This window comes from Homarus americanus, unplaced genomic scaffold (assembly GCF_018991925.1).
Source record: "Homarus americanus isolate GMGI-L3 unplaced genomic scaffold, GMGI_Hamer_2.0 scaffold53604, whole genome shotgun sequence".
Taxonomy (NCBI): domain Eukaryota; kingdom Metazoa; phylum Arthropoda; class Malacostraca; order Decapoda; family Nephropidae; genus Homarus; species Homarus americanus.
Window position 1 is genome coordinate 355610 of NW_024742288.1, and position 23879 is coordinate 379488.

General features: G+C 45.3%; 1 protein-coding gene and 1 non-coding gene across 4 annotated transcripts in view; both read left to right on the top strand.

The window, feature by feature from the left end:
- LOC121876720 overlaps positions 1 to 23879 on the top strand; it is a 241408-nt gene that overhangs the window by 102448 nt on the left and 115081 nt on the right. The gene's annotated exons all lie outside the window — the stretch shown is intronic.
- On the top strand, positions 19032 to 19105 carry Trnaa-ugc. Its single transcript has one exon. It is a non-coding gene; the product is annotated as a tRNA-Ala (tRNA).

The following is a 23879-nucleotide window of genomic DNA, read 5'->3' on the forward strand; positions in this document are numbered from 1 at the left end:
TCTTGCTCGTAACAACACACACACACACACACACACACACACACACACACAGCTGCTACAAACCCTACACATCCACAACCAACTTTGGGCCCATATCTCTCCGTCTCCAACTTTCCAGATTATTGTGTGCGCGTGTGGATGTGTGTGTGTGTGTGTGTGTGTGTGGTGGTATGTATGGTGTGTGTGAATGTGTGTGCGTGGGTATGTATATGTGTGTAGATATGTATGGTGTGTGTATGTGTGTGTGTGTGTGTGATGTGTGTGTGTGTGTGTTTGTGTGTACTGTAGGTGTGTATGTATGGCGTGTGTGTGTGTGTCTGTGTATGTAGCGTTTCTCCAATACATTACTATTCTGGTCAGGTCTCGCCCCGGTCGTAATATAGAAGAACACCAGCACCAAAATTGAGGAACCTCTTGGGTAATATTTTTGCCTTGTCTGTCTGGTCAAGAGGGACGTCACTATCCTCCCGGCGTCATCCTCTCTGTTTCTTCGTCTGTCTGTGTACGTTTCTGTCTGTCTCTCGTCTGTCCGTATCTCCTTTCAAAGTGTGTGTGTGTGTGTGTTTGTGGACTATGAACTGTGTATGTGTTTGGGGGGGGCGTACGCTCGTGTTCCCTCGGCCTTGTGCTGTAGTTTGTGTACGCGTCGGCATTTGTACACTGTTATGATCTTCCTGTATTTGTACGTGTTTCCTGTATGGTGCTTAAGCTTGTTTAAATTAAACTACACACACACACACACACACACACACACACACACACACACACACACACACACACACACACACACACAGCAAGTATCTCGCCCACCATTACATCTCTGCGTCAAGTCGCTACGATCAATCCCACTGAGTTACTTCCACAGATCTCTTCATCTCTCACAAAAAGAAAAGAAAAAAATCGCGAAAGATTCAATCCCAGCCAGACCATGAGTTAGACGCGTTCTATACGGGGTTCGGCTTTCCATTTCTGAAGGGAATGAGCTTATCTGAGGCCCGCGTCACTTTCCTCTTCCTGTGTGTGTGTGTGTGTGTGTGTGTGTGTGTGTGTGTATCGTCTGTACATGTGTGTGTGTGTGTGTGTGTGTCGGTTTGTATCGTCTGTACATGTATGTATTTTGTGTGTGTGTGTGTGTGTGTGTGTGGTGGAGCAGGAGGCCAAGTGGAGGCAGTATAGTGGACTTTTAACACTATAATGTGTGTGGTTCACGGTGGAACGAGTGTCGCGGAGGTGCACCATTGTTGTGACGTAAGATTAATGAAGCCACCATTATGTAGCGGCCACATAATCCTGAGACTGTGTTGTGGAGTCGACCAAGGCTCACCGTCAAGAGAGGAAATATACTGTATATATATACTGAGTGACGAAGTGGATAAAGGCTCAGTGTAAAGTGAAGGTAACATGTCTGCACTGCCTTCATTTAACTAACAAAGAGAATGAAATAAGTGTCGTAAATACGATCCTTATTTACTTAATCTACTTATAATCTGGACAAGGTAAGTAATCATCACGCTCTTGTATACAGGTCTTCACGTGGTTCTCTTATACCATATACCCGCGGGTCTCTATAACCGAATATAACATCCTGATCTACCCATATAACTTGTCTAGTCGTTTTGCCAAGTTTTAACACACGTAAGGTTCATTAGTCATTATATACCAATAAGAGACCCGAGATACATGCATTCATATGGGCAGTACAGGATCATTGAGGGTTGACTATACCCCCTCCCTCCCCCACCCCTGTAAAAGGTCATAATCCCACAGCTGAGACAAAGGAACCAGTTGGCGTGCTGGAGTATATACATTCACCTTGCTTGAGTGTTATGTAACGCGAGCATGTGTAGAGACTCGTGTTTCATGTCCGTGTTTGAGTGTCCTTATTTTCACTAATGTTTATATACGTCCAAAATTATACTTAATGTTGATGATATACTGATGAAAAGTCGATTATAAGTACATGTCTCTTATTTTGTTAAGTAGGTTATTTTGGATAGGGATAGTCATAAGTGCACTTTTATTTTGACTTAAAAGGTGATTGTAAGTTGTTTTTGTTTTCTTTTAATGGTAAGTGGGTGAATAAAACCTATAGAGTAAGTGTATTTCCGATTCTATTAAGTGGTTCGAATGAGGACGGTGAGGATGTCGGTGGTGGTTGGGTGATACTTGATGCTGTGAGGAGGAGGAGCAGGAGAAGGAAAAGGAGGAAGAGCAAGTGAAGGATGAACAGAAGGAAGAGGAGGAGTAGTAGTAGTAGAGAGAGGAGCAGTAGAGGAGTTGGAGGAGAGAGAAAAGTAGGAAAGGGAAGGGCAGCAGGAGTAGGAGGAGAAGGAGGGGAGGATAGGACGTGAGTGGCAGCGAGATGAAGTTTATAAAAGGTCCTTCTCTCACCTCTCATCCTGGCGAGCTCACTTGAACCTCGCGGGAAAGGTATACAACTGTGTTTTATCACCGGCAGCCCCTCTCTGTATCTGAGGAGGAAGGGAGGGGGAAGGGGGACTTAGGGGAGGGTGAAGTGGGCCTTAGGGGAGGGTGAAGTGGGAGAAGCTTGAGGAAGAGCCTTAAAAAACCCCTAGAGACCAATATGTAACTCACTTATCCTATCCTAAATCTATCGTAATCTAACCTAAAACTAACCTAAACTAACCTAAACTAACTTAACCTAATCTCGTTATCCTTATCCTAAAATTAACCTGACCAAACCTAACCCAACTTAACCTCCCCTAACCTAACCTAACACAACTTAACCTACCTCAAGGAGCGGGTCTGTATCTTCATGTGAGGGGAGGAGGACAGACCCATCTCCTCCTTGACCTCTTTTTGTAGACACAGGTGCAGGTGACACACTAAAATGAGCCCAGGTGAGAATTCCCAGAGGTGCGTACGGTCATATTATCACCTACCTGGGTCACGAGAGAAGGACCACCTGTAGATTAGACACCCTAGCTTATTTTGCGTGAAGATTAGACACCCTGGCTTATTTTATTTGAAGATTAGACACCCTGGCTTATTTTATTTGAAGATTAGACACCCTGGATTATTTCACCTGAGGAGTAAACACCCTAATGTTAACTAAACCCAACCCAACCCAATCCAATCCAACCCGAGAAAATGTAATGTAGGACCTCAGCACCAGCACTTTTTTTTTTTTTTTGCCTTGGTGATCCTCGTTCGCTTTAACTCCAACACACGATATGTCCCTGAAAGTGGTCCCATGGTCATCCGGGGCTTGGGTGTGTGTTACTGTAGCTTCCCTTACACTTCTCTTGCTTCAGGGTGTATGTATGTATGTATGTATGTGTAAAAGGAGGTCGGGTTATTTATTTATCCAAGAGTGTCACCGGGGTGTCCAGTATAATTTCAATATTAGTTACCAATACCGAATTATGGCTCCAGATTAATCCCCTCCCCCCCTCCCTCCCCCCCCTCCTGTCCTCCCCCCTACAAATAAAAATACCCGGCTTGCGGCTCATCACGGGGTCAGCTTTTACAAAATTTATCCGTGTTAAAAGTTGGAACCATTTATGCGGAAATTTATTAAACTGCCGCCAGTCGCGTGTTTTAGGTGAGCGGGTAGTCGTGATTGTGTTTTAATTGGACCGTGTCTTTCCCTTGCTCGGTAATTAAAGGTTTTAGATGGTTATTGAACAGTAATTAGAGGATGTGTAGTAGTGATGATAATGGTGGTGATAAAAACAATGATGATAATTATATGTGTGACAATAATAATGATAATAGTAATAATGACAGTAATAACAATAATCAAATAATAATAATAATAATAATAATAATAATAATAATAATAATAACAGTAATAACAATAATATAATAATGATAATAATAATAATAATAATGATGATAATAATAATAATAATAATAATAATAATAATAATCTAATAATAATAATAATTTGTTCCGACATAGTTACCAATATTGATAACTGGAATACAAATAATGACAAACAAACATAATTGTAAAAAAAGAGGATAATAAATGATCGAATAAAGCCTTCAATAATGATGATAATGATAGCAGAGGAATGATAACGATCTGCTTATTACCTTCAGTAGTCTCTCTCTCTCTCTCTCTCTCTCTCTCTCTCTCAAGTGTGTTTTACAAGTACCAGTTCTTTTAACACATTCTTAACACACCAGAATCAAGCACACCCCAAAACAGTTTGACCTAACGCATCCCAACACACTCAAGCACATCCCAACACACACCAACACATCCCAACACACTCAAACACATCCCAACACACACCAACACATCCCAACACACTCAAACACATCCCAACACACACCAACACACTCTAACGCACCCTAAAACACCTCAAAATACACCCCTAACAGACACGAACACACCGCAACACATCCCAACACACACCAACACATCCCAACACACTGCAACACACCCCAACACACCCCAACACACACGTTGCATGTACCCGGTAGCGACACGGTAAAGGATTCAGCCTTGACCTTTTGTATCTGCATTGCCACCCTGTAATATAACTGTGTGTGTGTGTGTGTGTGTCAATGTGTGTGTGTGTGTGTGTGTGTGTGTGTATATATATCTGTGTGTGTGTGTGTTTATGTGTGTGTGTGTGTGTGTGTGTCTGTGTGTGTGTGTGTCTGTGTGTGTGTGTGTGTGTGTGTGTGTGTGTGTGTGTGTGTGTTTAGTGGAGAAACGTATTGAATGTTCCAATTTCCAAATATATTTAAACTCACCCGCGAAGAATGTGGAATGTCCGGCTATGTTTTGTAATAAACGTTGTAAATAAACCCTGGCACATGTACTTACACACACACAGACACACACACACACACAGACACACACACACACACACACACACCTGGCCACATGCATACATTCATACACACTGTATATGCAGAGAGAGAGAAAGAACGAGAAAGAAAAATAGTCAATACAGACATACAACCAACAGAAAGAGAGATAAACACACAGAGAGAGAGAGAGAGAGAGAGAGAGAGAGAGAGAGAGAGCGCTACCACCAATAATCTAGGCCAGGTATAACTCCTCTCTTGCTTCACTACTTCAAGAGACAAACAGGCCGCCCTCTCCCGTCCACCTGGGTGCTAATTAGAACGAAAATGCGCTTAGCAAATCATGAAAAAGCTTTGTGTTGTTAATTTATTTGGTTTAAATCTCTCGTTATGCTGGTAATTGTGATGGTAAATGAACTTTTCTAGGCTACCCGGGTGATGGGATGTGGTCTCTCGCTCTCTCTCTCTCTCTCTCTCTCTCTCTCTCTCTCTCTCTCTCTCTCTCTCTCTCTCTCTCTCTCTCTCTCTACTCTCTCTCTCTCTCTCTCTCTCTTTCTCTCACACACCACATACTACTATTACCGGTTAATGTATGCAGACGTAGCGAGAACATGTGAGAATCCCGCTCCTCGTAATGGGAGGTTGGACCCCCGCCGTATTTTGTCCCCGTTGAAGCACTCAGGGATTGTGAAGGGCACCTGGTCGCTCGGTAATTGCTGGTGTCTAGTGTACTAATATTGTCTTGGTGAGTAGGGTCTTGTGGGGGAGGAGGAATTAATATAGGTTTTGTGTTTTTATTGTCGGTGGTGGTGAGGGGGTGATGGTAGGAGGGGTGGGTGGTGGTGGGGGTGATGGTAGGAGGGAGTGGGTGATAATTAAGGTGATGGTAGGAAGGGGTGGAGTGGTGGTGGGGTGATGGTAGGAAGGGGTGAATTGTGGTGGGAGTGATGGTGGTAGGAGGGGTGGGTGGTGGTGGGGTGATGGTAGGAGGGTGGGTGTGGTGGAGTGGGGTGGTGGGAGGTGGTGGGGAGGGTGGGGGTGATGGTAGGAGGGGGTGGTGGTGGTGAGGAGTAGGAGGGTGGGTGGTGGTGGGGGTGAGGTGGTGGGAGGTGGTGGGGTGGGGTGATGGTAGGAGGTGGGTGGTGGTGGGGTGAGGGTGGGAGGGTGAATTCAGGGAGGGGTGGGGATGAGGGCAGGAAGTGGTGGGAATTTGGGGTGCTGTGTGTGGCAGGTGGGGAGTGGGGTGGTGGTAGGTTGGTGGGAAGGTGGTAGGTATGGTGGTTTGTGGTAAATGAGAGAGTTGGTGGTGGGAGGGTGTTGTGATAGGTAAGGGTGGTGATAGGTAAGAAGGGGTGAAGTGGTAGAATTGTGGACTGGTGGTAATTGTGGTGGTTGTGGTAGGAGGTGTTGTGGTAGGTATGGTAGGTATGGGGTGTCGGAGTGGGGCTTTTGTATTCAAGGATGGGGTAGGGTAGTGGGGGTGGGAGTGTGGTTGAATATCTGGTTGGGAGTGGTGGTGATAGGGGGGGGTGGAGTGGTGGGGATTTGTGGTTGGGATGGGGGAAGTAAAGGAGTTGGTTGGGGGTGGGGGGTGAGGGAGGTTAAGCCACTAAAGGAGAGTTTGATTAAATTCGTGAATGCTTCGTTGAACATAATGGCTAGTTTGGGAAGATGTTTTAGGATGAGAGAGAGAGAGAGAGAGAGAGAGAGAGAGAGAGAGAGAGAGAGAGAGAGAGGGGTAAAATGGTGGAAGAATTTAACAAAATATAAAGATACGCAGAAAGATATCGAAAGTCCATAATAACTAAGGAAAACTTTTAAACTGGTGAAAAAATATATGATTATTTTTTTAAACTCGATATAATCTCTGAAAAAGCCATGAAAACTGGTTAAAAAATATACAGTCACTGGTTTAAACCTTGTAGATATTTTTTCTCAACTCATAAAACTAATCAGAAACTCATAAAAGCTGATTGAAAGCTCGTACCACAAAAATGGAATATAAAAAAGTCGTTAAGAACTCACAAAAGCTGGTTAAAACTCATAAACACTGGTTAAATTTAACTCGTAAACATTGGCTAAAACTCTTCAAAATGTGTTAAAACTCGTAAACACTGGTTAAAATTCATGAACACTGGTTAAAACGCTTCAAAGTGGTTTTGATAACTTGTTAAAAACTTTAGACAGAGACCTAGTGCCTGGCAGCCGTGAGTGAGTCTTACCTGTGTAGAGGGTTAGGTCTTCAGGTCACCCTTGATGACAAGATCTTCAGCGTATCGTCTTGAACCGAGATGCTGGAGTGGCGACTTAAGTGGTAGCCGCCTCTCATATCTCCCTCCCTCCCTCCTTCCCTCCCTCACTTTTTCTTTCCCTCCTTTTCTCTCTCACTCTCTTTCACTCTCCCTCCATCATTTTTCTCTCCCTCCCTCATTTTCTTCTTCCCTGCCTCCCTCTCATTCTACTTTCCTCCCTCCTTCATTCGCTTTCCCTCTCCTTCCTACCATCCTCTCTCCCTCACTAACTCACTCCACCTATCGACTTCCACCACTCTTATCTATCGACCTCCACCACTCTTATCTATCGACCTCCACCACTCTTATCTATCGACCTCCACCACTCCATCTATCGACCTCCACTACTCCACTTTTTCCTCACTCCACATAAAGTTAGGAAGATAAACTCTTACTCCACCCACCACCACCCTCACCACCCACCACCCCCACCCCCACCACCACCCCTACCACCACCCTACCACCCCCCACCATCACCACTCCTTCCACTACTCTCATTTATCCGCCTCCACCACCGCTCCACTACACCTGTCCACCTTCGCCACTCGACGTCGACCTTCAACCCTCAACGCCAGTCTTACTTCACCCTCAACGTCGACCACCACCACTCCACGTCGACCACCACCACTCGACGTCAAGTGAGGCGAGCTAGTGAGGATTTACCTTGTCATACACACTCCTTCATGAGATCACTGAAAATCTTGTTGGCAGGAGGGAGAGGAGAGGGGGGAGAGGGAATAAGGAGGGAGGAAGAATGAGGAAGGTTAGAGAGAGAGAGAGAGAGAGAGAGAGAGAGAGAGAAATTAAACTCAAATGACAGAGATAATACTGATATAGTGGTAGTTGTGGTTGGGATGGTGGTTGGTAGAGGGTAAATATTAGTTAATATTGGTAGTGATACGAGTTACTGGTGGTGACTAGATACTGGTTACTGAAGCGGCGTGGGGTTTGTAGTTGTGGTAGGTGGTGTTTGGTGGACGGAGGGTGGTGGTTGGCGGAGGTAGGATAGTGGTAGCTGAGGACTAATGTTGCGGGAGGTGGACACAGAATAGTTGTTGAAGGCTGGCAGTGTGTGGTGGCGATAGGCTGGTCGATGTGTGTGTGTGTTTGTGGCTATGGTGGTGGTGGTAGTAGAAATGTGGTGGCGCATAGGATTGATTATATAGGATGGTGGTAGCAGGAGTGTGATGGTAGTGGTAATGGTGGTAATAGTGGTGGTAGTGGGATGGTGGTGTCAGGTGTGTGTTGGTAGTGGATGCAGATGTGTGGTGGCAGTTGTGTGGTGGTAGTGTGTGGCAGTTGTGTGGTGGTAGTGGTGGCAGTTGTGTGGTGGTAGTGGATGCAGATGTGTGGTGGCAGTTGTGTGGTGGTAGTGGTGGCAGTTGTGTGGTGGTAGTGGTGGTAGCGATATTGGCCGTTAATGCCTCGTGCACAGTAAGCTGGGTGATCACATCTGGTTTGCATAATTATTCAGAACTGTGTGTACGTTTGATGGTATGTATGTATGTGTGTATGTATGTACGTACAGTATGTATGTTCAGTATGTGTGTGTGTGTGTGTGTGTGTGTTTGTACACATTTACTTTTTATATACAGATATTAATGTATTCACTTACTGTATATTTTAAGACACGCCAAAGTTGTGTCAACCATATACAGGGTAGTTCATCTTGCTAGGTCAGTTGACTGGGCAGGAACCAATGAATACTGCGGAGTGATATTTAGCGACGCATTTTATGGTGCAGGTCCAGTGTAATTTAAAGCGAGAGGATCATGTTCCCAAAGGACCGACCAAAACTAATATTCCACGAGTTATAGACACGTGAAAAACAACATCCAGTTCTAGAAATCACAATATAGATTATAGGCCATAGTGGGCGGGCGGGTAAAAACTGTCAGGAGTGGGGGAAAATTATTGGTCGAGTCAGGACAAGTCAGGGACGCTCTCCACGTAAATCAACAAGGCGATTATCATAACAGTTGGGGATACCACGTGCTGGTGTAATGAGGCTGATGCATCAACACATGAAACTGTTTACAAACAAAGTACAGAAACCCACGAAGCAAGCCGAACAAGACACCAGACTGAGATTTGACAAAGAAGCAACAACGAAGATTGAATGTGATGAGACACTCCTGAATAATGCCATGTTCTGTGATGAGGGCCACTGTCGTCTTTTGTAGTCGGGCCTAATAAACAAAACACGAGGTTCTGGGGCCAGTGAGAACACCCTCGTATCCACGGAGCAGCCACCTGACAAAAAGGGAAACGCTCTTACTCTCAATTCTAAACGCTACCAAAATCTCATCTAGGATAACTCCTTACCAACACTGAACAGAAACAGAAGAGTTTAGATAAGCCAAGTGGCATTCTAGCAAGATGGAGCATCACCTCACACAACAAATACCTCCTAGCCACTGCCTTCACCAGATATGAACCCATGTGACTACCTTCCCTCGGATTATCTCAAGGATCACGTTTACCAGAACCACCAATGCACAGCTGGAGGTCTCAAACAGAACATTATCATAAAACAAATCATATCCAGAGTCCACCTGACATGTTGGACCGTCTTGTTGATAACTTAAAGTCTTCGTGTCTACAGAGTAATTGGACAGCGAGATGCATGGATCGAGCGTGTCATTAACTTACTTGACTGTTTAGTTTTTTTGTTTTTTTTGTGACTGTAGCATTTATACAATATAATGGTGTCCCGTATTTAAAACTTTCATCTGCACTTGACATATTCTGGTAAACTAATACTGATACACTAAATACATACAAAATTATAGATCTTCAAAATGGTCTTTATGTAAATAATTTAACCACTAGAAACGTGTGTGTGTGTGTGTGTGTGTGTGTGTGTGTGTGTGTGTGTGTTTATTTCAGAACGCTTACATAAAAAGACAAACATGTACACATCAACTACTTAAAAATCACATACGCTCATCGACAGGTCACAGATTTGGGCAGCATTTTCACACATTTTCACATTTTCACCACAACCCCCCCTCCCTCCCCTCCCCATAATTCCACACTTTTAAACTCGGTCACTCTACACCTGAGAGACTCTAAGTGGCTTAATTACTTTTAAATATAATAATTAGTGCCGGCCGTCCAAATGAAAGCCGGAATATTTGACCGGTTTAATGTAATTATGGTGATGCTGTCCTTTATTATTCAGGCCTACGAACCGTTCTCATTATTACTATTTGATTACGTGACCTACAAAATGTTAATGTCATCAGATGGATCCAATTTTCGGCCATATTTCGGTTGTTTGGGATTGTTTGGTTAGGTTTAGGTTAGGTCTGGGATTGATAGTTTTGGTTTGGTTAGGTTAGGTTAGGTGTGTTTGTTTTGGTTGTGGATATCTACAACATTGGAAGGTGATTAAAGTGGTGGGTGGAGTTGTATAGTGTGTGTGTGTGTGTGTGTGTGTGTGTGTGTGTGTGTGTGTGTGTGTGTGTCCTCTTCCCCACCGCCAGTTCTTCTCACTTCTTGGAACACCCAGCAGACTCCAATCTTTTCCCCCACACTTCCATCAAGTCTCCTCCTCTCCACCTTTTCCCTACCTTCTCTTCACCACTTCCCCAACCTCCACACAGCCTTCACTACCCCTCTACACTAACCCCTACCTCCCTCCACACTAACCCCACCTCCCTCTACACTAACCCAACCTCCCTCCACACTAACCCCACCTCCTCTAAACTAACCCCTACCTCCCCTCCACTAACCCCACCTCCCCTCTACCCCACTAACCCCCTCCCCTCCACACTAACCCCCACCTCCCCCCACCTCCCCTCTACACTAACCCCTACCTCCCTCTACACTAACCCCACCTCCCCTCTACACTAACCCCACCTCCCCTCCACTACCCCTACCTCCACGTATTTCCTGTAGTGAATCAGCATATCTCCTCCCTCCCTCCCTCCCTCCCCTCCACTTCCCTCTCCCTTTGTCCCTCTCTTATTTGTCTCCCCCCTTCCCTCCCATGCTTGTTTCCTCTCCCTTCGTCACTTGTCTCCCTCTTCCCTCCCTCCCTCTTCCATTTTTCTCACTGTCTCCCTCACCCTCCCCTGCATGATTCACAGCTGTCATGTTAATCATCTTTTTACCGACGTTTCTCACAATTTTCAGGGGCGTTATGTGTCGGGCGTGCGTGCGTGTGCGTGCGTGCGTGCGTGCGTGCGTGCGTGCGTGCGTGCGTGTGTGCGTGTGTGTGTGTGTACGGTAAATTCATGTATCTCGTGAAGTCTTTTACTTTTCCGGGTCAAGGACTAGTGCTCGAAAATAGCTTAACTTTGGCTATCCTGCTTTAAGCTGACATTACCTGACCTGACATACGTACACTAACTTGACCTGACCTGAATTACCCTAACCTTACCTGACCTAATCTGACTTGACCCAACCTAACCTCACCTTACCTGACGTACCCTGACCTGTCCTTCCGTAATTTGACCTTACCTGACCTACCGTACACTAACTTGACTTAGTTTGCCGTAACTTGACCAAACCTAAACTAACCTAACCAAATCTCAACCAAGTAAACCGAACATTAGTTAGGTCACCTTGGGTTAGGCTGATTTAATTTAGCCCTGAGTAAGGTAAGGTTAGTTTGTGTCGGATTAGGTTAGAATTTGAGTTAGGTTTAATTAGATTATGTTGAGTTAGGTTCGGCTGGTGTTAGTTTAGTGTAGGTTGGATTAGTTTAAGATAAGTTAGGTTAGGTTATGAAGGGAAAATTTCTATTGGATTGGATATTTTTGGTTAGGTTAAGTGACGTTCGATTAGGTTAGGCTCGGTTACATAACGTTGAATTAAATCATGTCATGTTACGTTGGATTAGTATACATTACGTAGGTTACATTACGTTAGATTAAGTTATGTTACGTTAGATTGGGTTAGGTTAGTTTAGATTAATTTCAATTTCCTCCTCACGAGATATATGAGAGCGCATTCCACTGGTTAATTTAAACTTCGACACAAAGCTGGCGTTGTATTGTGACTGCACCGTAACTCACAGCTCTCTCATCTTCTATTAAGGTAAAAAGTTATCTCAAGAATTTTTCAGATTCAACGCCTCTGTATGCGTGTTATTGTGGGGGTTAGGATCCTTCTCGCTTACTGCTATTTATTCTCTCTCTCTCTCTTTCTCTCTCTCTCTTCACTATCACCAGGGCTTAAGGCTCTCTAGGCAGGTCTTGGTGCTTCCCTGCAGGGGTCGTGGACCTCTAGGTCTGTATACGAGGAGGCCCTTAATGCTCATTTTCCCCTCTCTTACTGAAGCATGGAGGACCACACCCCTTGACAAGTGAGGCAGGGAGGGCCACACTCCTTGACCAGTGAGGCAGGGAGGGCCACACCCCTTGGCAAGTGAGGTAGGAAGGTCACACTCTTTGACAAGTGAGGCATGGGGCCACACCTGAAAAGTGAGGCAGGAGGGCCACACCCCTTCTAAGTGAGGCAGGGGACCACACCCCCTGACAGAGTGGGCAGGGAGGGCCACACCCCTCACAGGAGTGAGGCAGGGGACCACCCCTTCACAAGTGAGGGGCAGGGAGGGCCACACCCCTCACAGAGTGAGGCAGGGAGGACCACACCCCTGACAAGTGAGGCAGGAGGACCACACCCTGAGAGTGAGGCAGGAGGATACACCCCTGACAAATGAGGCAGGAGGACCACACCCCCTGACAAGTGAGGCAGGGGTCCACCCTTGACAAGTGAGGCAGGGAGGACCACACCCCCTGACAAGTGGGCAGGGAGGTCCACACCCTTGACAAGTGAGGCAGGGAGGACCACACCCCTGAAAGTGAGGCAGGAGGACCACCCCCTGACAAGTGAGGCAGGGAGGACCACACCCCTGACAAGTGAGGCAGGGAGGTCCACACTTTGACAAGTGAGGCAGGGAGGGCCACGCCCCTGACAAGTGAGGCAGGGAGGGCCACACCCACTGACAAGTGAGGCAGGGAGGGCCACACCTCCTGACAAGTGAGGCAGGACCGTCCTCCCTCGCCTGTGGGTCATCATTAGCTGGCACTCTGAAAACCTCCTTCGGCACTCTGTCAGGTGAGGCCCTTCGTCGCCTCCTTCACCTCCCAGTCCAAGGATTCCCGACCGTACTGAGATCCTCCCGCCCCTCTCCCTCCTCCTCCACCACAGTACTCACCCTCCTTCAGTCTTCCTCCATTACACATTGATTTACATAAACACTTGAGGAACAAACTGGTCCCGAGACTTTCTGGCTTGTTGGGGAGTTTGGGCGGCGCGGTGAGAATCTGGGGAGTGTTTGTCACCCAGCAGCAGGCGGTGGTCATGCCGCGGGGGCGGGGGTTGGGGGGTTGGGGGGGTGAGGAGGGGATATGTGTGTGTGTGTGACTCGTACTATAGTGAGAAGCCGCGTCAAGTGGTGAGAAGTCTGGCCTCGAGGGTTTGATTTGTTGTGGCACTCTACCAGTCCATTTGTACATGACAGCTGGTGGTGTGGTAGTGGTAGTAGTTATGGTGGCGGTGGTGGTAGTAGGGGGTGGATTGGAAGGAGAGGTAGTTGTTGTGGTGGTGGATAGGGAGGGGTGGTAGTAATGGTGGACTGGTAGGAAAGGAATGATAATTGTTGTGGTAGTGGTGGTGGAATGGTAGGAGTAGTGGTTGTAGTAGTTGTGGTAGTGCTTGTGGCACTTGTGGTAAGCACTTACTGAATGTGGAGGAAAGGGGCAGGGAGGGAGAGGGGGAGAGAGGAAGAGTGTGGAGGAGAGGGGGTTGAATCTACCGCCATTGACTCGGGGTCTCCACAGGACCCGAGGACATACAAAAAAATCTGAAAGGTGGAAAAATTGTGTCGTTTGTAAACTCAATGAAAAGTTTCTGAGTGTCGGGAAGCGGTGTGTGAGTGTGTATGTGGGGGGGTGGGGTTATAATACTACTGCTACTACTATTACTACTACTACTATTACTACTAATAATAATAATAATAATAATAATAATAATAATAATAATAAACTGTTTATTGAGATAAAATAGCAGCGGAAGATTGAAAATACTCTATGAACAGAGATGACAGATTACATATGGTGACACTGGTGAACATCCAAGTTACAGACAGTACAGCAGGGCGGCATTTCTTGTAGGTCCAATACAGCTGTGATGTGAGAGAGCTGCACGTGGGCGGTAACTGTTACAGTATGGTGTGGCAACTGTGTCCCCAACTGGTAACCAGAGACATGTAAAGATCAGAGGGAAGTGATTAGGGCCAGTGTAGTGAGTGCCTCTTGGTAGGTGGGTTATAGTAGCACTGTGAAGCTGTCGTCCAGGGATCATTGTCACTCGCTGTTTAGCTGGACTTTTCGTAAGATGTTGTGAGACCTTACTTGGAGGCTGAAGGAGGCCCGCGGTAGTTCCCATGTAACAGGTTCCTCATTTCACACACGGGCGTGAGGTGCCAGCCACTACCTTTGTTTACCACTGGGCACTAACTTGTCTTATGTGTTCACTGTCTTCTACGTTCTTTATTCTTCTTCGTATTGAAATTGTCACCGTCATATCGGCCGTGCGTGCGTGCGACCAAGACTACAGCGGCAATGTAAGAGTGTGTGTGTGTGTTAAGATGTACCAGGTGTGGGAGAACAGGTAAAAAATATAACCAAAGGGGAAGAGATAGATTGGTGGGAATAAATTTAGAGGGGAGAGTGAGCTATTGTTTTTATTTTATTTAGTTTTTTTATTTAGGTTTTTTTTTTTTCTGTTGGGTTCGAACAGGAGAGATATTCAAAGATGGATTTTGGGGCGGCGTGTATTGGTAGAGGGGTGAGGGTGTCTAGATGTTTATTTAAAGGCGGTGGAAAAAAAATAGTGTTGGGCTGTATGGGGAAAGTTCCGATTGTTTTTGTTTTGGTGGTGGTGGTGGTGGTGGGAGAGGCTGGTGATAGTGGTAGTGGTGGTGGTGGTGGTGGGAGAGGCTGGTGGTCGTGATAATAGTGTTAATAGTGATCCTAATGGTGATAGTGGTAGTAGAGGGGATTATGGTGGTGCTGGTAGAGGAGGGACGTGTTGGTGGTAGCAGTAATATTAGGAAAAATAGTAGTACTAGTAGAAGAAATTGTTGTAGTAGTAGTAGTAGTAGTAGTAGTAGAGTCAGATCATCCCGACAGCCGATAGTAATAGTGATGGATCATGATAACAATGAACAGACAGACAGGAAAATTGTGTGTGTGTGTGTGTGTGTGTGTGTGTGTGCGTGTGCGTGTGTGTGTGTGTGTCGAGGCAGTAATGTTAACCCGTCTCGTTAGTACTGGACGAAAAAAAAATAAATAAATATAACGACAAAAAAATCAACTGTTCTAAACTATATATAATTCAGGTGAGAGGATTATTTTATGAAGAAGTTTGTTGTTTATTTGTTTTAACGCGCGCGTTGCTTTTGTTCTGTGTTTTTTGTTCAATAACCTGGAGATTAAACACCTGAGTTTATTTCACCTGATGATTAACTATACATTAACGCTGGCTGAGTGTGTGTGTGTGTGTGTGTGTGTGTGTGTGTGTGTGTGTGTGTGTGTGTGTGTGTTTTTGATAGTTTTGTGACCCAGTTATGTGACCTACCAACGTTATGTGACCCAATTATGTTACACACCCTCGTCTTGTGACTTAGTTATATGACCCAATTACATGACCCACCCTCGTTTTGTGACCCAATTGCGTGACCCACCAACGTCTTGTAACCCACTCATGTAACCCAACCTCGTTAGTGTGGATTTTAGACATTAGAGAAAAAATACAATACTAAAAATTTGTTTAAATCTCTGCGATTCTGAAAAAAAAAAGAATTATATAATTATTTTTGTCTTCGTGTTTTTAAATTATATTCGAGAGTTTTTATTTTATATTTCGTTATACGTTTCACTGAATTAAAAGTCCACAGTGTAATTTTAACGCCATTTTTATAGGTAATTTCCTGTGTTTTAGGTTAAGTGAACGTATCCAATTAAGGTAGAGTCTTAGCGTAATGTTGATACCAATTTTGTGTGTTTTTTCTGTGTGTTAGGTTAGGTTAAGTTTAGTTACGTTAGGTTAGGTTAGGTTAAGTTTAGTTAGGTTAGGTTAGGTTTAGTTAGGTTAGGTTAGGTTAGATTAGGTTAGGTTAAGTTTAGTTAGGTTAGGTTAGGTTAGGTTTAGTTAGGTTAGGTTAGGTTAGGTTAAGTTTAGTTAAGTTAAGTTTAGTTAGGTTAGGTTAGGTTTACTTAGGTTAGGTTAGGTTAGATTAGGTTAGGTTAAGTTAAGTTACGTTAGGTTAGATTTAGTTAGGATTAGTTAAGATAAGTTAGGTTAAATTAGGTTTGGTTAAGGTTAGGATAGGGTTAGGTTAAGTTACGTTAAGTTAGATTAGGTTAGGTTAGAGTAGATTAAATGTTGATTAGATTAGGATAAGGCCGATTAGATTAGGTTAGGTTACTTTAAGGATAGTTTAGGATAGGTTAGATTAAGGTTAGGTAAGGTAAGGTAAAAATTCGGCTATAATAAAATACTCAACGTAAGAACCTTTGTGCATCAGGTTAGGTTAGGTTAAGTTAAGGTGAGGTTATGTTAGGTTATGGTTAAGTTAGGATAGGTTAAATTTAGTTTAGAATAGGTTAGAATAAGGTTACGTTAGGTTAGCTTAAGGTTAGGTTATGTTAGGTTAAATTCAATTCGGCTATGATAAAATATTCAGCGTAAGAATCTTTGTGGATCGAGTTTTCCACACACATGTAAAATACGCCCATAATGATCGTCTCGTAATCCCTCGGAGGTCCATAAATCCTCACCAGTAATCCTCCTGGTGCTCCAAGAACCTGCACTACACTTAGGAGGGGATTTACCTAGGTATTAATAAGGGTCCTGGAAGCTAAGACGACTTGTGTGTGTGTGTGTGTGTGTGTGTGTGCTCTTTTGTCTGTGTTCTTGTACGCCTGTGTTTGTGTGTACGTGTACGTGGGTGTTCATTTGTTTGTTCTTTTAGGTGTATGTATTTGTGTACGTGGGTGTGCTTATGGGTGAGTGTTTGTGTTCCTGTAGCTACGTGCTTATGTGTGTTTATGTAGGTAGAACTTGTTTGTATGTGTGTCTCCTTGGGTGTTTGTACGTGTTCTTGTACGTGGGTTTTTATTTATGCATGTGAACTGAACAATTTATTTTATGTAGAGATTATTGTACGTGGGAGATCGTACGTGTGCCCTTGTGCTTAGATTCCCTGTAGTATCGGTAGTACGCGGCGGGACCAATGTAGCAGAAAGGAGCGGTGCGTTTTTTTAGAGAGGGCGGTGAGTGGGGTAAGGGGAGAGGGATGTGTGTGTGTGTGTGTGTGTGTGTGTGTCCTCCATCATCTCAGAACGTCTCAGGTGCCCGGGTAAATATGACAACACTCTGAGGAGACGACCTGTGTGTGTGTGTGTGTGTGTATGTATGTGTGTCTAGTCTAGTGTATGGTTAATGGTCACGTAACACACACACATACGTATAGACATTCACTCACTCTGTAAACACACTCACACACACACACACACACACACACACACACACACACACACACTCACACACACACACACACACACACACACTCTCCAACTTCGCCTTCTTCATCTGTTTTGTTCGCCCCACTCCAACTCACTCTCCCCTCTTCTTCCTCTTCCTCTTCTCCTCTCTTCTTCCTCCTCCTCTTAGGAAGGTGTCAGGACCACATCAGAGGGATGGCCTGACAATGTTACCTGCACTCTCACCTCACGCGCCTCATTAACCCCTACCTGAGAACTTTGTTAACACCTTCCTCGAGGCTCAGTGTGACAAATAAGAGACAGAGTATGAATACACCCCCACACACAAACCCTTACCCCCCACACCCACACTCCCCTTACCTCCACACTCTCACCCCCTCCAACCCCACCACACCTTCACACTATACCCCACCTTCACACCACACCCTCACACCGCACCTCATCCCCACACTCCACACACACACCACACCCTACACCTCACCCTCACACGCCCCCACACCCCTCCCCCACACCCCTCTCCCGTCCACATCAGAGCGCCACCATATGGATATCAGTTTTTTGTCAGTTCCTGAAGTTAGTCAGGCCGCGTTCGCCCTATAACTCCGCGCCAGCCTCCAGCTTCGTGTGGTGAGATGGTTCCTCATATTACTGGTTAGGGGAAAATCTGACGTCGGCTGCCAGGTTTGTTTTTCACTTTAGAAGAGTTCCGTAGATAATGTGAGCCCGCTAGACACTTTCTTGCGTTACCACACACTGGGTATATTAAACGTTCAGGAGTTACCACATACTGGGTATATTAACGTTCAGGAGTTACCACATACTGGGTATATTATACGTTCTTGCGTTACCACATAGTGGGTATAATAAACGTTCAGGAGTTACCAGATACTGGGTACATTAAACGTTCTTGCGTCACCACATACTGGGTATATTAAACGTTCAGGAGTTACCACATACTGGGTATATTAAACGTTCAGGAGTTACCACATACTGGGTATATTATACGTTCTTGCGTTACCACATACTGGGTATATTAAACGTTCAGGAGTTACCACATACTGGGTATATTATACGTTCTGGCGTCACCACATACTGGGTATATTAAACGTTCAGGAGTTACCACATAGTGGGCATAATAAACTTCCTTGTGTTACCACACACTGAACATATCCAACCTACCTCTACCAAGTTTGGGAAATTCAGATTGGTTCCTTTGCTGAGGTGAATATGTTATCAGCGATCTCTTTTTTTACTGGAAGTCGGGAAAGTTTTTTTTAACCTAACTCACGAACTTTTGAGGAATCCGGGAGAATCATTAAAGTCAAGAGTTCACCTGTAGGGCTCGAATCGCCTGAAGATTAACCCCTTAGTTTATTTCACCTGATGACTGATTAGGTTTGGTTTGGTTTGGGTTGGTTAGGCTAGGTTGGCGGTCTGTGGTGTAATGGTCAGCATGCTCGCCTTGCAAGCGAGTGGACCCGGGTTCGATCCCCGGTCAGGGTGAAACTATGGGCAAGTTTCTTTACGCCATTTGCCTCTGTCTACCCAGCTGTAGTTGGGGACCTGGATGTTAATCGATTTGCGAATCGTGATCCGGGGTAATGGTTAGCCAGTACAGTTGGCGAGTTGTCCGGTCTTCTCGGACTGTTCCTTGACACTGGGACATGCAACTCGTTAACTTAGGGTGTGGTTGTTGTGTTGGCGACAGCTTCTACACCTTAAATAAATTCACACCTAGGAGGCCCTTGGGCCGGCCATCTTCGATTTCGAGGGGCATCCATTATTATATATAGGTTAGGTTAGGTTAAGTTAGGTTTAGGTTAGATTAAGTTATATTGGGTTGGGGTTAGGTTAGGTAACATTAAGTTAGGGCTGTGTTAAAATTCGGTTAAATTAGGTTACTATGTTAGATTAGTGTTAGTTTGTTACATTATGTTAGCTTAAATTAAATTAACGTTAGGGTGGTTAATCTTCAGCTTAAATAAGAATGGGTGGCTAATCATAAGGTCGTGTAGGGAAGTAGTTAGTGAGAGCCCTTAAGGAGGTTCCGTGACCTATCATCTTGAGGTAACACACCATCTCCCCTCCTACCATTACCTCCTTGACCCCCACCGTCAACACGAGGGCTCTCCCACCTCCTCCAGGCAGGTGTTCGGTCAGGAGGTGGTCTGTAGGGCTCTGTGGGTGAATATAACCAGGTGTTGTGGCTTCTTATAATCATGTGTGGAAAGGTTAGAGGCTTTAGAGTGGACAAAAAAAATTTCACCATAACCTCGAGTTTATTTAGACGGTGAGGAACTCTGTGTCACCAGCTGTGGAGGGAATAAAGCTTTACCCCATGTGACCATCTGTGGACATCTGTTAAACCCACCCCTCCCCCCAAAAAAAAAAATATCGCAGGTGGTGCTTACATGGTCATATGCCACCATCTGTGTACCCTGGAAGGTGCCCGCAGATGGTCAAATTCTCATCTGTGTGTGTCAGGACAACGCCCACCGGCAGCCAGAGACCCTACAGCTGGTACACAGATGGTCTTATTCCCACCCAGTGAGCCTCGGGCACTCAGACGACACCACCACCACAATAATAACACGTTAGTCTTCCCTCCTCGACCCGTGTTCTATAGACTCTGCCTCCGTGTGTGTGTGTGTGTGTGTGTGTGTGTGTGTGTGTGTGTGTGTCTTCCATCTAGAGGTGAGGGATAGACGAGAGGGAAAGGGTAGAGGAAGAAGAGGAGATTAGATAGATAAAGGATAAGAAGAAGCAAGCACAGAATAGGAGCAGAAAATGAAAAGGAAGAAGGAGGAGGAGGAAGAGAAGTTAAAAAAAATAGAAGAGGGGAGAGAGAGAGAGAGAAAAAAAATGAAGAAAATGAAGGTGAAAGAGGGAAGAGAGAAAGAGAGAGAGGGAAGAGATAGAAAACCATGAAAGAGGAGAAAGGGAGAGGGGAAAAGTGAGGGTGAGGTGAGGCGTTGGTAAGAGGATCAAGTAACAGTGGTAAAACGAGTGAGAGGTGGAGATGTAGAGGATGAGAGGGAGAGGTGAGAGGGAGAGGAGAGAGTGGGAGGTGGTAATGTAGAGAATGAGAGGGAGAGGTGAGAGGGAGAGGAGAGTGTGGGAGGTGGTAATGTAGAGGATGAGGGGGAGAGGTGAGAGGGAGAGAGGTGATAGAGGGAGAAGAGAAGGGGAGTATTGAGGAGGAGAAGAGGAAAGAGAGAGATAACAAAAACCCGACAGAGAGAGAGAGAGAGAGAGAGAGAGAGAGAGGGAGGAGAGAAGAGAGAGAGAGTTCTGAAATAATAGAAGGAAAAAGCTATAAACGCCTCTCCCTCTTATCTCTCCCTCACTTCCTCTTTCACCATTATCCTCCTTGTTTTCTCTCCCTGTCTCTCTTTTTCTCACTCTTTTACTCGCTTCTTTTGTTTCTCCTATTTATCGTTCCTGTCGTGTTTTATTATCCTTCATTCTTTTTCATTTCTTGCCCCCCCCCCCACACACACACCATCTCTCGGCATCAAGGACAGGTACAGTGTGTGAGTAATCAAATATCCGGAAGCAAGCGGACCCGGACTTTCATTTTAAAACGTTGGTTAGGTTAGGTTTGGTTTGGTTTGGTTTGGTTAGGTTAGATTAGGTTTGGTTAGGTTTGGTTAGGTTTGGTTAGGTTTAGGTTTGGAGTTAGGTTTGGTTAGGTTTGGTTAAAGGTAAGTTAGGTTAGGTTTGTTTTGGTTAGGTTTAGGTTTGGTTAAAGGTAAGTTAGGTTAGGTAAGTTAGGTTAGGGTAGAGGCAGGTTAGGTTAGGTTAAGGTAAGTTTGCATCAGACTAGGCCAGGTCAGGTCAGGTCAGGATGCTGGGGTTACCGAGTGTCACGATATACCATAATTTGCCTAATGTTTACCGAGGTTGTGCGAGGCAGCCACCCACCTTGATGGTAACTCCTGCCATTACTGATTATACTGAGCGTTGGCAGTCCTGGTGGGGAGAGAGAAGAGAGGGAGGAGAGGAGAGAGGGAAGAGGGGGGAGGGAGAGGAAGAAGGAGGGGAGGGGGGAGGAGGGAAGAGGGAGGGAGAGAGTGAAAGAAGTGAGAGAGATAGGAAGAAGGGGAGAGGAGAGTTCAAGAGGGGGGGAGGGGACAGGAGAGAGAGAGGGAGGAGGAGAGGAGGAAGAAGGAGGGGGGGGAGGAGAGGGAAGAGGGAGGGAGAGGGAGAGAGGAAGAAGGGGAGGGAGGAGAGAAGGGAGGGAAGAGGAGAGTGGGGAGGGGGAGGGGAGAGGAGGGGAGAGGAGAGAGGAAGAAGGAGGGGAGGGGAGGAGAGTGGGAAGAGGGAGGGAGAGTAGAGAGGAAGAAGGGGGAGAGGAGAAAGGAAGGGAGGAGGGAGAGGAGAGAGGAAAAGGGAGGGAGAGGAGGAGGGAGAGGAGAGAGGAAAAGGGAGGGAGAGGGAATTTTCGGCGAGGGCGAGGAAGAGGGAATATTGAGTGTGTGGGAGAGGAAAGTGGAAGATTGATAGTAAGAGAGGGGAGAGAGGAACGGAAGAGTGAGTGGGAAACAAATAGGAGAGGGAGAGTGAATAAGAAAAGAGAGTTGAAGGACAGAAAGAGGAAAAAGAGAGAGAGGGTGAGGGTCATAGATGAGAGTAAGAGGAAAGGGGAAAATGTAAGGATAAGGGAGAGAGAGAGAGAGAAAATAAGTGATAGTTCGATAGAAATTAATCATATAAATGGAGAGACAGAAATAGAGGGAAAAGGCAAATATTGGCGTAGAGAGAGAGAGAGAGAGAGAGAGAGAGATTAAAGCAAGCAAGTGAGTTCCTGTGTGGATCCAGCCAGTGAAAGGGAGTGAGGCTGCTGTGTGTGTGTGTGTGTGTGTGTGTGTGTGTGTGTGTGTGTGTGTAATATTCTCTCTCTCTCTCTCTCTCTCTCTCTCAAACCTCAATTTAAGAGCCAAGATAGCTTCTTTTTTCCACATAGCGTCACAGTAACCCAAGGCCTCAGACGTAATGAGGTTAATGGAGGCGGTAACCCCTAAAAAAATGGGCCCTTTGTCGAAATCTGACTCACAGTATGCGCCTCATTATTTATGGGGGTGAGGGGGGGGGGTGATTTGCTTGGAGAAGGATTTTTTTTTCAGGCAGCTCAGTGTCCGCCCTACTTTATCTGACTGGTGGATGATTTAGGCACGTGAGGGATTTTTTTTTCTTAGTGATGTATTTATTCTTGGTAAAACTTAGGTCGTGTGTGGGATTCCTGTTTATCTATCTATCTATCTATCTATCTGTCTATCTATCTATCTATCTATCTATCTATCTATCTATCTATCATTATCTAATTTCTCTTTCTCAGTATTTATACGAGTACATCTCTCGCATTCTCTCTCTCTCTCTCATCTATTTTTTTTTCTCTCACGGCCCCAGATATGTCGACGAATTCTTCCCTCCCTTCCTCTTCCTCCTTCTTTCTTGGTCTCGCACTCCCTCTCACTAATTTACCCTCCCTCCCTCCCTCCCAGTCTGGCTTGAAGCTCCAGATGTGTCGGCGAATTCCTCTCCACTTATTGTACCTTTCCTCTCCCCCAATACAAGGTGTGAGAAGGAAAGAAAGGAAGGAAGGGGGGAGGAGATGGAAAGGAAAGGAGATGGGGGAGAAGGAGGAAAGGGGGAAGAAGTGAGGTGGGTAAGGAGGGAGGAGGAGGGGGAGCAGGGAAGGAGAGGAGAGAGGTATGGTGTGGTGTACCTGGGAGTGTGAAGTGAAGCGGTTTCAAGTCATTAAGTCTGGTCGTCACCTCCTCTCGTGACTCTTCCTGTTGTAAACACGTTAACGCCCATCCCTAGGTAACTGGTAATGAAAATAATCTTAATTTCACCCCTAGACCTCTCGTAAACAACTCCATGCACCATTGTAAACAACTGTAAACTTCATCGTAAAAAATTTGAAATGCCCCTCAAAACTTTAATTTCACTCTTGTAGACTACTTTTATTTCTCTTGCAATTAACTTTAAAAAAAATTCACACACATATAAACTATAAGAGTGTTTTAATATCCATTTTGTACATGGTGGAAAATTTAACACACCGGGGCAAGCAACTTAATATACTTGTAAATGATTTAAAGTAACGTTTTAAAGTAGTACAGGTAATGTACACAATAGACCCACTTAAACCGCTGGTGGTGTGATGGTAGTGTGGTGGTATGTTGTGGTATTGATGTGGTAGTAGTGTGGATAGTGTGGTAATATGGTGTCTGTGTGTTGGTGAGAGCGTGATAGTGGTGCTGTGACAACAT